Raw genomic sequence first — 11,839 nt, 5'->3', positions numbered from 1 at the left:
TATCTCTTGAAGATCATGGATATAGATCAACAACTACGAGACATAAATTCTCCATTAGATGACGATTTCCTGTCAGTCATTATGTTAAGTGGTCTACCACCAGACTATGATCCACTTATAATGGCATTGGAAAACTCGAACGTTACATTGTGCAGTGAAACAGTTAGAAGTAAATTACTACAAGAAAATTTACGAAGAGACGATAAGACCGAAGAAAGTTCTATGTTTACAAACCGGGGTTCTAGTACAAAAAGTGTCAACAAACATCCATCGAAGGTTAAGTGCTTCATATGTAAGAAACCAAATCATTATGCGAAAAACTGTCCGAACAAAGCCAATAAAAGTAAGGAACGCAGTGAGAAGAGTGAAAAAGCATGGAACGGAACGTTGCTAACCGCTTTGACAGTTGACGTCAAGTCAAACTCGTTCTACGTTGACAGTGGCTCTACAAGTCACATGTCAAACGATAAAACGTTATTGCAAAATTATGTTTTGGAAACTCCGCGTTCAGTAACAGTGGCGAATAAAGAAAAGTTACATAGTGAGGGACATGGAACCGTGGAATTGTTGTTAAAAGGACACAGTGAAACAACGAAACTAAGCGACGTTGTTTACGTGCCGGGATTGTCAACAAATTAAAAGCATATATTCAAGAATAGGAAATAAATCATACTCAATTTAACATAATTACCTTTTATTTTCAACAACTGAGAATAACAAATATATTTAATTACAAAATACGATAACAGAGTTACCTTGTTAACTCGTTGAACTCCGAACTAGAAGTGGCCTCCTTCAGAATGACTGGCTGTATTTATACCCCGGTGACCGATAGAAAATAATACTAAAGGAAGGTAGAATCACATTGCTTAATTTACATCTACCCGATAAAATATTCAATAAAACGAAGGTAATTTTACTTAATTTGTTCACAACTACCCATTATTTGTATGTTCTTGTAAATCGACTCAAAACAATGCTTACAGTCGGCCATTCTGAAAAAAACGAAGTCCTCTCGTTATAGCATTATTACAAGATATCAAGCTTATAATTCGACTCCATTAATTAACAAATAAATTCATATTTGTGTCTAGACTTACAAAAACACTAATACATATTATGTCTGATACTAACATACATTTCTAGAAAACAAAATTATGAAAAGTAAAATAAAATATATAATTTAATTTTTTTTTTCTAATTCGTTCGGCCATCTTACCAAAGTAATTGTTCCATCAATTACGTACAATATTTACAATCATTAGGGCAGACTTTTAGGTAAAATCGTAAGTTTAAATGTTTTTTATTTTATTTTACTAATTAATTGAATTATTTATACGCACAATAGTAAATATTCAAAAGATATTTAAGACTTAAAAATCAGCCCTAAACACTAATATATTTTTCACAAGTCTCTTTCGATTACAATATGGAAATTTCGTACTATACAAGTATTATGTCAAGTACCTATTACCCTCGACCATTAGAATACTTGTGGGAAATATATGACCAATAACATTTAAGCTACAGCTATATAACTTAAAGCCTTTCTTGAGCTATTTTCATAGGGAAGAATTGAGCACACTCCCAATTGTCTTACGACTCATTTGTGTGTCAATTCCTGCCTTCATTGTCTTGGATTGAACACACTCCAAATTGTCCTAAAGACTCCTTTGTGTGTCAACCCAAGAAGTCTACATGCCAAACTGATCACACTCCCAAATGTCTTACGACTCATATGTGTGTCAATTCGGAATCAAAATCCTACTCATTATATCGTCATCATCATATCATTGTTAAGGTATTCATAGTCATAATCAACATCACAATCATCATATAACTCATATTTATTCCAAATTATCCTCGCCCTGTGATTCATTTGCAATGTCATCTCCTACTCCCCTCATGTCTACATCAGTATCACTGCTCTCGCTACCTGAATCAATAACATCTTGCGTAAATGTTAACCATGGGTGTATTTTATCAACCGCAATAACTGCTTCGTACTTTCGATTCCGCTTTCGGGTTATTGGCGTGTCTTCTACTAAATATCTATCCATATCTAACACTTTAGCTATTTTATAAGGTCCTTGTAATTTAGGTAGGAGTTTTTTTGATTTGCCGTTATTGCTATTAATATCTCTTTCTATTCTAACAAGATCCCCTACCTCATATTTTTTTGCTATTTTTCTAACCCTGTCAAATCTTTCCTTATTCTTTTGTTGCTCTTCTTGAATTTTCATGTTAACCTCGCACCGCACATCATCGATTGAACGTTGGCTCGAATTCTCTTGATCAATTAATGAAGCTACTAATCCATCACCCTTTGTTCTCAGTCTAGTTCCAAAAAGTACCTCAGCCGGACTTTTGCCTATTGCCTTATTTAATGTGGTATTAAGTCCTAGCTGTATTTCTTCTAGATGCTTATCCCATTCATTCTCGTTATGATCGTGGTTCTTTACCGAGAGCGACGCCAATATGGTTCGGTTGTACCTTTCAACTTGACCGTTCGCTCTCGGTGTAGCCACTGCATTCAAAACATGTCTTATACCTAATGATGATACGAACTGCTTGAACCCTTTGCTTGTGAATGAAGTTCCCCTGTCACTAATCAAACGGCTAGGTATACCAAAATAGCTCATAAAATGATTAAGAACCTTTATGGTCGTTCGCGTTTTGGTATTCCTTACCGCATATAAACATGAATATTTAGTATAAGCATCAACCAAAACTAAGAGATAAGCGTTTTTAGACTTGCTTTTAATAAATGGTCCCAGGTGATCTAAGTGTACCGTGTGAAAGGGCTGATCTACTTTTGGTATTGGGTGAAGCATTCCCTGTCGCTTGCCTGCTGGGGTTTTGTAATAAGAGCACTCTAGACATGACTGTACATACTTTTTGACGAACTTGTTCATTTTGGGAAACCAGTATAGAGCTTTTATCTTATCTAGAGTCTTTTCAACTCCAAAATGACCAAGTTCGTCATGGTTTTTCTTAAGTAATTGCCACCTAACCCCTTTAGGGACTAACCATTTCAATTGACCGTCTATGACTCTATACACCTTTCCATTTTTTATTTGATAGTTCTTATGAATGTCTACCACTTTGGGAGATTCAGGGTCTTCTAAAGTGCGCTTAATTCGCTTAACTTCCTCGTCAGTTCCTTGCATTGTGGTCAACCAATCTTCAGTCTCTACTAATAGTACATCGAACACAGGCTCGGGCTCTTCTAACATTGGAACAGCATTGCGACTTAATGCGTCAACATGACTCATGCGATTCCCTGGCCTGTATTCGATAGTACAGTCGTATTCCTGTAACTGTAACCACCATCTGCTAATACGAGGTATCATATCTCTCTTCGATAAGGTAGTGCGCAATGCACTACAGTCCGTTACTATGGTAAATTGAATACCTAACACATATACTCTAAACCTATTCAAAGATGCGATCACTGCCAGGGTCTCTAATTCGAAAGAATGATATTTCTGTTCTTCTGGGGTAGTTTGTCTACTATAATACGACACTGCACGCCATCTACCTTGGTCGTCCTGTTGCAACAAAATCCCTGCGATACCAGTCTTACAAGCATCAGTGTGAATTTGAGTATTAGCTTTAGGATTGTAAAGAGCAAGGATAGGTCTTTTAATTAGTTCTGTCTTCAGTGAATTAAACGCATTTTCTTGCTCCGTACCCCACTCCCATTTGCTATCTTTTTTTAATAAACTAGTTAAGGGGTTGGCAATTATGGCAAAGTTCTTAACGAAACGGCGGAAAAAGCTCGCCAAGCCTATGAATTGTCGAACTTCATGTTGATTTACTGGTCGCTTGAAATTCTGTACAGCATCAGTTTTTCTTAATCCTGGCCGTACACCTTCTTTGTTTATCTCAAATCCTAAGTAATCAATCGTCCTACAAAAGAACTTACATTTTGATAACTTTAATGTTAAACCCGCCTCTCTAATCAATTTCAAAACCATTTCCAATCGCTCCATTCCCTGTTCTACACTATGAGCTGGAATAATTATGTCGTCCATAAATGCAAAAGCTTCTTTATTTTTGAGGTCCTTGAGCATAGTATTTATAGTTTTTTGGAACACTGACGGCGCATTTGCCAACCCAAACGGCATACGCGTAAATTGGTACTGACCGTCAGGGGTGACAAACGAAGTCTTATCCTGTGAGCCTGGAGCGATTGGTATTTGGTAATACCCTGATGCAAGATCGAGGGTAATAAAATATTCATATCCTCCTAACTGATCTATCTGGTCCTCTATTCTTGGCAAAGGGTAGTGTTCTTTAATGGTTTTTGAATTTAAGGCTCTATAATCTACACAAAGTCGCTGGTCACCTGTTTTCTTTTGTACTAATAATATAGGACTAGCATAAGATGAAGTGGATTCAGTTATGATGCCACAATCCAACATTTCTTTGATCATTTGTTTTACTTTGTCTTTTTCTGAATATGCTAATCTATAAGGTCTATAAACCACAGGAGTATTATCTTTAAGCGTAATTGTCATTTCATTTAAATTAGTCAAACCTAAATCCTTCAAACTGAATGAAAAACAATCCTTGTATTTTTGCAATAACAGCTCTAATTTATTGTGATTTTCCAAATTTAATTCTGTCTGCAAAGTATCTGTTATATTTTTATTTTCCTCTACATCTATTTTATTAACTTCAGCGCAATTATTTTCTTGAAAAACATAAGCTCTCGTCAATAACTGCCCTTTACAAAAAGCAACCGGTAAAGAGTTTAAATTCACCACCATTACACACCCCTTTCCATTTACCAAAGAATAGAGACCAGGTAAAATACAATATTTATTCGTGCCAATATTTCTTATAGATTCGTTCACATACACCTTGCAAGTAAGATCAGACTCAGCCTCGATAGGTACCATATCCATACACTTAATAATTACTTCAGAGCTTACATTTAATTTCAATTTAATTTCTTCAATATCTTGTTTCATCGAAGGTAATTGTTGTAAAATTAAATTTTCATGCGTTTTGATGATTATTAAACCATCTCGCTCCGTAAAAGTATGTCCGAGTAATATAGGATGCTTTAACAAATGATCTGACACTATCAATACTTCAATCGAGGCTTTAACCGACTGTACTTGCAATTGTAAAGTGCATTTACCTATAGGCTTTATATAGCCATCGCCAAATCCTTTTAAAAACTTCAAATTGTCCGTGGAATGACTTATACCCAATTCTAGAAAATCACTATGTCTAATCAAGGTAGGTTGACACCCTAAATCTACATAGCACGTCTTCGGTTTGTCGTTAACTAATATAGGAAGAACAAACTTCTTGTCTACTTCTCCGGCAAATTTAACTTCTAACACCGACTGTTCTGCCTGACTATTTTTATTGCTATCGTTGTTTGTCTTGGCTAACCGCCTGCAATTAATACTCTGATGTCCTAATCGTTTGCATATAGTACACGTTATCAAGGGTTTTGAACATTTAAAACTCGGGTGACCAACCTCATTGCAATTAAAACATTTAATAGTACTAGATCGCGCATTATCTTTTTGTGGTTCACTCGATTTCTTGATGAACGGGAAACGCCTATCCTTTGAATCCTCAATTTTTATAGACTTTAGGTATGCTAACAACTCTTCTGGTTCATTAAATTTACCAGCCTGGGCTCCTAACCTAATACCTTTATCGTCTAACCCGTATATGATACAATCTACAGCTCGTTTGTCAGTTATTCCACATCTATTAAGTAAATTAATTTTATGATAAAAGTATTGCTCAAGTGATTCATTATGCCTTACTTTTCTGTCCAACATTTCATGTAAAAGTTGCGCGTAATTTTGAACGGTGGGAAATGTTTTTGTTAACTTTTCTTTCCATTCTGGCCAAGTGTAGTTAAGTGAAGTTAACCCTTGGTACCAGACTTTTGCAACACCACCCAATTTAGGCAAGGCATAATGAATCAATTGAGTTTCCGTCCATTTGTACAAAGTCGAACACTCCTCTACTTTCCTAATCCACGCGTCTATTGTTTGCTCTTTGCTGGCCGGATCAAATTCCGGGACCGCGTTGGTATTCATTGAAAAATGATTCTGATGCTGAGATGTAGATGAGGGCAACGATTTCATCAGATCCATGACATCTTGCAAGGTAAATGTATTAGCGTTCCTATTTAAACTATGTTTACTACTACTACTTCGGCAACTCCTAATCATATCGTCTGTACAAGAACTGGAAGCACTCACGGTTGACCGGTACTCGCGTCGTCTTTCCCGTCGACTTGTAGACGGCGTGTTGTATCGGCGGCGCCTGGTCCGCTCGCTGCTGCCCGGCGAACGCAAACGCTTCCTCGACGATCGTGCACGTTCACAGGATGAAGGTGACCGTTCCCTTAGCGCCCGAGAGCGCTTGAACGGTGTCCGTGAACGCTTTCTAAGCGTCCGTGAACGCTCCCTTGGCGACCGTGAACGCAGCCTCGATGGTCGCTTGCCTCGCGGCCGGGACCGGGTCCTGCTGCGTCGTTCACTCCGTTGCCGCGTGACATGTCGTCCTCGTTCCGGCAGCTCCTCACGGCGCCGTGCTGTCACGCCCAGGACAACTGAACCCTCGCTCATATCGTCATCGGCATGTTCCTCCGACATAATCCTTCCTGTTTCAAACAAACCATCCATTAGCTAAAAATAACCTTAACACTTTTTTTATGTTATTTTTATATTTATCAGTTAAAACAATGACTTTTAAAAATACTAGATTAGTCTACACACTATTAAAAATGTTATTAAATAATTTTAAATTACATTAAAACTGTGACCGAATGGTGTGTGGGCTTGTAAATCCCCATTTCTGAACTAAAAGCATATATTCAAGAATAGGAAATAAATCATACTCAATTTAACATAATTACCTTTTATTTTCAACAACTGAGAATAACAAATATATTTAATTACAAAATACGATAACAGAGTTACCTTGTTAACTCGTTGAACTCCGAACTAGAAGTGGCCTCCTTCAGAATGACTGGCTGTATTTATACCCCGGTGACCGATAGAAAATAATACTAAAGGAAGGTAGAATCACATTGCTTAATTTACATCTACCCGATAAAATATTCAATAAAACGAAGGTAATTTTACTTAATTTGTTCACAACTACCCATTATTTGTATGTTCTTGTAAATCGACTCAAAACAATGCTTACAAAATCTTATTTCCGTTGGCAAGATGGTAGACAAAGGACTTGAGGTGCTTTTTAAGAAGCAAAAGTGCTATATTTACTGTGGCAAAGACGTAATTGCCACTGCTACGAAAGTGAACGGCGTCTATGAACTGGACATGGCGAGTCAACCGTCACATGGATGCGAGCTAGCTGCGGCATGTCACTCTGAGGATTTGGGTGAGCGAGTGCCTGAGGTTCTATCAAGGGTTCCGGAAGCTGCTAATCTGTGTGAAACGAAGCCATCCCAGGAGTTGTGGCATCGCAGACTTTCACATCTGAACAGAAGGAGTATGGATTTACTGAAACAAGGTATGGCTAGTGGAATTGATTACACTAATGATAAACATACTCCGTGTGTAGCATGTCTTGAAGGGAAACAAAGTCGATTACCATTCCCTAAAAGGTCTTATACCAGAGCTACTGAGAAACTTGGTCTGATTCATACTGACTTAATGGGACCTATGCCAGTTTCCTCATTCAGTGGCAGTAGATATCTCTTGACTTTCATTGATGATTATTCTAGAATGACTTTTGGATATTTTATTAAAAGTAAAGATGAAGTATTGTCTGTATTTAAAACCTTTAAGAGTTTTGTTCAGAATCAAACTGACTTAAAGATAAAAGCAATTCGTTCAGATAACGGCACTGAATATGTGAATAAACAGTTCCAGATGTTTCTGAGAGAGCACGGCATCCAGCACCAGACAACCATACCATATTCTGCAGCCCAGAATGGAGTCGCGGAACGCGCCAACCGCACAATTATGCAGGCAGGACGCTGCATGCTGCAGGATGCTGGAATGGACCCGAGGTTCTGGGCCGAGGCGTTGAATACAGCAATATACATTAAGAATAAGTCACCAAGTAAGGCGGTAAGAGGGACCACACCTGAAGAGCTATGGTCAGGTAATAAAGTTAATTTATCCAATTTGAGAGTATTTGGCTGTGTTGCCTATGCAATGATCCCTAGTGAAAAACGTAAGAAATTAGATGCAAAGAGCAAAATGTATGTATTTGTGGGATATTGCGATGGATCAAAAGGATATAGACTGATTGACCCTCAAAACCCGTCTAAATGTATTAAGTCTCGAGATGTACAGTTCTTTGAAGAGAAAATGTTTAAAGATATAAAACTGAATCAGCAAAATCCTACTACTGATGGTCAGTTACATTTACTTAGTGATGGCATGGATAATACTACTAGAAATGCAGAACCTTTACTTGCAGATCCTTTGCCAGCTGATCCTATTGAGGAAGTACCTGAAGTATCTGAAAATCAATCGAGCACTTCTAGTTCCAGTTTTGTGGATGATCCTAACGATGTCACTTGGAATCCTGATATGACTACGGATCAAGGCTCCAGTGAGTATGAGGAAATGACAGACTCCGCTAATGCTGCGATTGCAATGACAGCTGCTTGTCAAGGTGCTGAACCAAAGACAATTCATGAAGCGCTGTCAGGACCTGAAAAAGAACATTGGAAGGAAGCAATTGCGGATGAGTACAAGTCATTTGAAAAGAACAGAGCCTGGACATTGACAACATTGCCTGCTGGAAAGAAAGCTGTAAAATGCAAATGGATTTTCAAAAAGAAACTTGGATTGGAAGGTCAGCTACTTCGTTACAAAGCTAGACTTGTAGCTAAAGGATTTACCCAGGAATATGGCGTAGACTACAATGAGACCTACTCTCCTGTGGTAAGATACTCAACCATACGTACTTTACTTGCCCTGGCAGTCAACTTAGACATGAAAGTTGATCACATGGATGTGAAGACAGCCTTTCTTAATGGTGATTTAAAGGAGACTGTGTATATGGAACAGCCAGATGGGTACAAAGTAAAAGGTAAAGAAAACTACGTATTCAAGCTTAACAAAGCAGTCTATGGACTGAAACAGGCGTCAAAGGCCTGGTACGACAAAATTGATAATGCCCTGAAGGTTCTCAAGTTCAGAAAATCACTCAGCGAGCCTTGTGTTTACATAAAATCGAATGATAGTGGTAACCTCATTATATTAGCACTATATGTTGATGACATTCTGATTTTCAGTAAAGATACACCAGAGAAGAAAAAGCTGAAGGAAGAACTGATGAGAATATTTGAGATGAAGGATCTTGGTCGTGCTACACATGTACTGGGCATGAGATTGACTCAAGATAAAAATAAAATTACTCTTGATCAGAAAAATTACATACAGAAAGTATTACAACAATTTAATATGGCGGACTGCAAACCTGTGAGCACACCTTTAGAGACCGGCTTGAAATTTGAAAAGGGAGAACAGACTGATCCTGACTCAAAGTTCAGAAGCCTGATTGGATGTATTATGTATTTAGCGGTGTGCACAAGACCAGATATTGCCCATGCAGCAAGCCTATTAAGCCAGTTCAACAACTGTTATTCTGAAACGCACTGGAAAGCGGCGAAGCGTGTTCTTCGATATTTAAAAGGAACAATGGATTATTCCTTACAATATGAGAAATCAATATTATCTGTTACAGGATATGTAGATGCTGATTGGGCATCCAACCCGCTAGACCGACGTTCGTATACAGGGTATGTGTACAAGATTAGCGGCTCAGCTGTGTCATGGGAGAGTCGTAAGCAAAGAACCATTGCCTTGTCTTCAACCGAATCTGAGTACATGGGGTTATGTGAAGGAGCGAAGGAAGCTGCATTCATAAGGACCTTTTTACATGAATGCCTAGGTAAATACTTACCCATTACTCTATACAACGATAGTCAGTCGGCGCAGAAGATTTGCAATAGTCAAATTAACCATAGTAGAAGTAAACATATAGACATTCGACATCATTATGTGCGGCAAGTCGTAAGTGATAAAATTATTAACTTAGAATACTTGTCTACTGATCAAATGCCTGCGGATGTTTTGACAAAGCCTTTAAGCAAGGACAAACATTTTAATTGTGTTTCTAATCTCGGTTTAAACTGTTCGGTTTAAGGGCAGGTGTTAGAACATATAAACCTATCAGGTTGTAAACCTTACGCCACGAGCTGGCGACTATTTTGTTTTGTCTGTGGTTTTCTATTTTGTCAGTTTACTTGAACAAATGAATATATATATCGTTTTTCTGTCTGCACAAATAATGTTTTACTCTATTCAATCCTGGTAGAATTCCACTCTAAACCCAATAGAACCCTTCGTGCGCGAGTCCGACTCGCACTTGCCCGGTTTTCTGATATAATTTTGCCTACCCAGTCCCAAATCTCTGTGCACGCTACTGTAAGTTAGTCTATGAATTTACTAGAGTCGGTAGTGCTGCACTCTGGCGGCAGAACATTGCAGTAATATCCCCTATTACTAGATTCCAAAAATATATAATATAATGTCCATTCCATTAATGCACAGATGATAGATAATTTTCCACTAAAAATATTCGGAGAAATAATTATAGTCATTTTAATTTTTAACAAGCAGAAACGTCTGCGACCGATGCTATTAAGCTTAGAATAAATCTAAAAGTGGAAAAATTACTGTCTTGGGTGAGAATTGAACTCACGGCCTCTGGATCGATACTCCAGCGCACTGCCATCTGAGCCACCAAGACCTCATCCATAGCCAGCAAATCTTTCCACCATATTACGGGTCAAGGGGACCCTTAGCGACATCTACCGCAAGAGTGTTGCACTTCTTAAACGGCTACCGGAGTTCCAAGTCATATTGGAAATTCACCAGTTACGATGTGCTACCCATACTAATTTTAATTTTTAACAAGCAGAAACGTCTGCGACCGATGCTATTAAGCTTAGAATAAATTTAAAAGTGGAAAAATTACTGTCTTGGGTGAGACTTGAACTCACGGCCTCTGGATCGATACTCCAGCGCACTGCCATCTGAGCCACCAAGACCTCATCCATAGCCAGCAAATCTTTCCACCATATTACGGGTCAAGGGGACCTTTAGCGACATCTACCGCAAGAATGTTGCACTTCTTAAACGGCTACCGGAGTTCCAAGTCATATTGGAAATTCACCAGTTACGATGTGCTACCCATACTAATTTTAATTTTTAACAAGCAAAAAACGTCTGCGACCGATGCTATTAAGCTTAGAATAAATTTAAAAGTGGAAAAATTACTGTCTTGGGTGAGACTTGAACTCACGGCCTCTGGATCGATACTCCAGCGCACTGCCATCTGAGCCACCAAGACCTCATCCATAGCCAGCAAATCTTTCCACCATATTACGGGTCAAGGGGACCCTTAGCGACATCTACCGCAAGAGTGTTGCACTTCTTAAACGGCTACCGGAGTTCCAAGTCATATTGGAAATTCACCAGTTACGATGTGCTACTCATACTAATTTTAATTTTTAACAAGCAGAAACGTCTGCGACCGATGCTATTAAGCTTAGAATAAATTTAAAAGTGGAAAAATTACTGTCTTGGGTGAGACTTGAACTCACGGCCTCTGGATCGATACTCCAGCGCACTGCCATCTGAGCCACCAAGATCTCATCCATAGCCAGTAAATCTTTCCACCATATTACGGGTCAAGGGGACCCTTAGCCACATCTACCGCAAGAGTGTTGCACTTCTTAAACGTCTCACCCAAGACAGTAATTTTTCCACTTTTAAATTTATTTTAAGCTTAATTATAGTCATGT

The 11,839-nt window shown here is 38.4% G+C and overlaps 1 long non-coding RNA gene across 1 annotated transcript; it reads left to right on the top strand.

Moving 5' to 3' along the window:
• The first annotated feature begins 8,496 nt into the window (after positions 1-8,496).
• Positions 8,497-10,063, top strand: LOC134806609 (uncharacterized). Its single transcript, XR_010146548.1, has 2 exons — positions 8,497-8,820; positions 9,972-10,063. It is a non-coding gene; the product is annotated as an uncharacterized LOC134806609 (long non-coding RNA).
• Positions 10,064-11,839: the final 1,776 nt, after the last annotated feature.

This window comes from Cydia splendana, chromosome 3 (genome assembly GCF_910591565.1).
Source record: "Cydia splendana chromosome 3, ilCydSple1.2, whole genome shotgun sequence".
NCBI classification, from domain to species: Eukaryota; Metazoa; Arthropoda; class Insecta; order Lepidoptera; family Tortricidae; genus Cydia; species Cydia splendana.
Note: the sequence above shows the minus strand (reverse complement) of the source record. Positions and strands in the feature narration are given on the sequence as shown.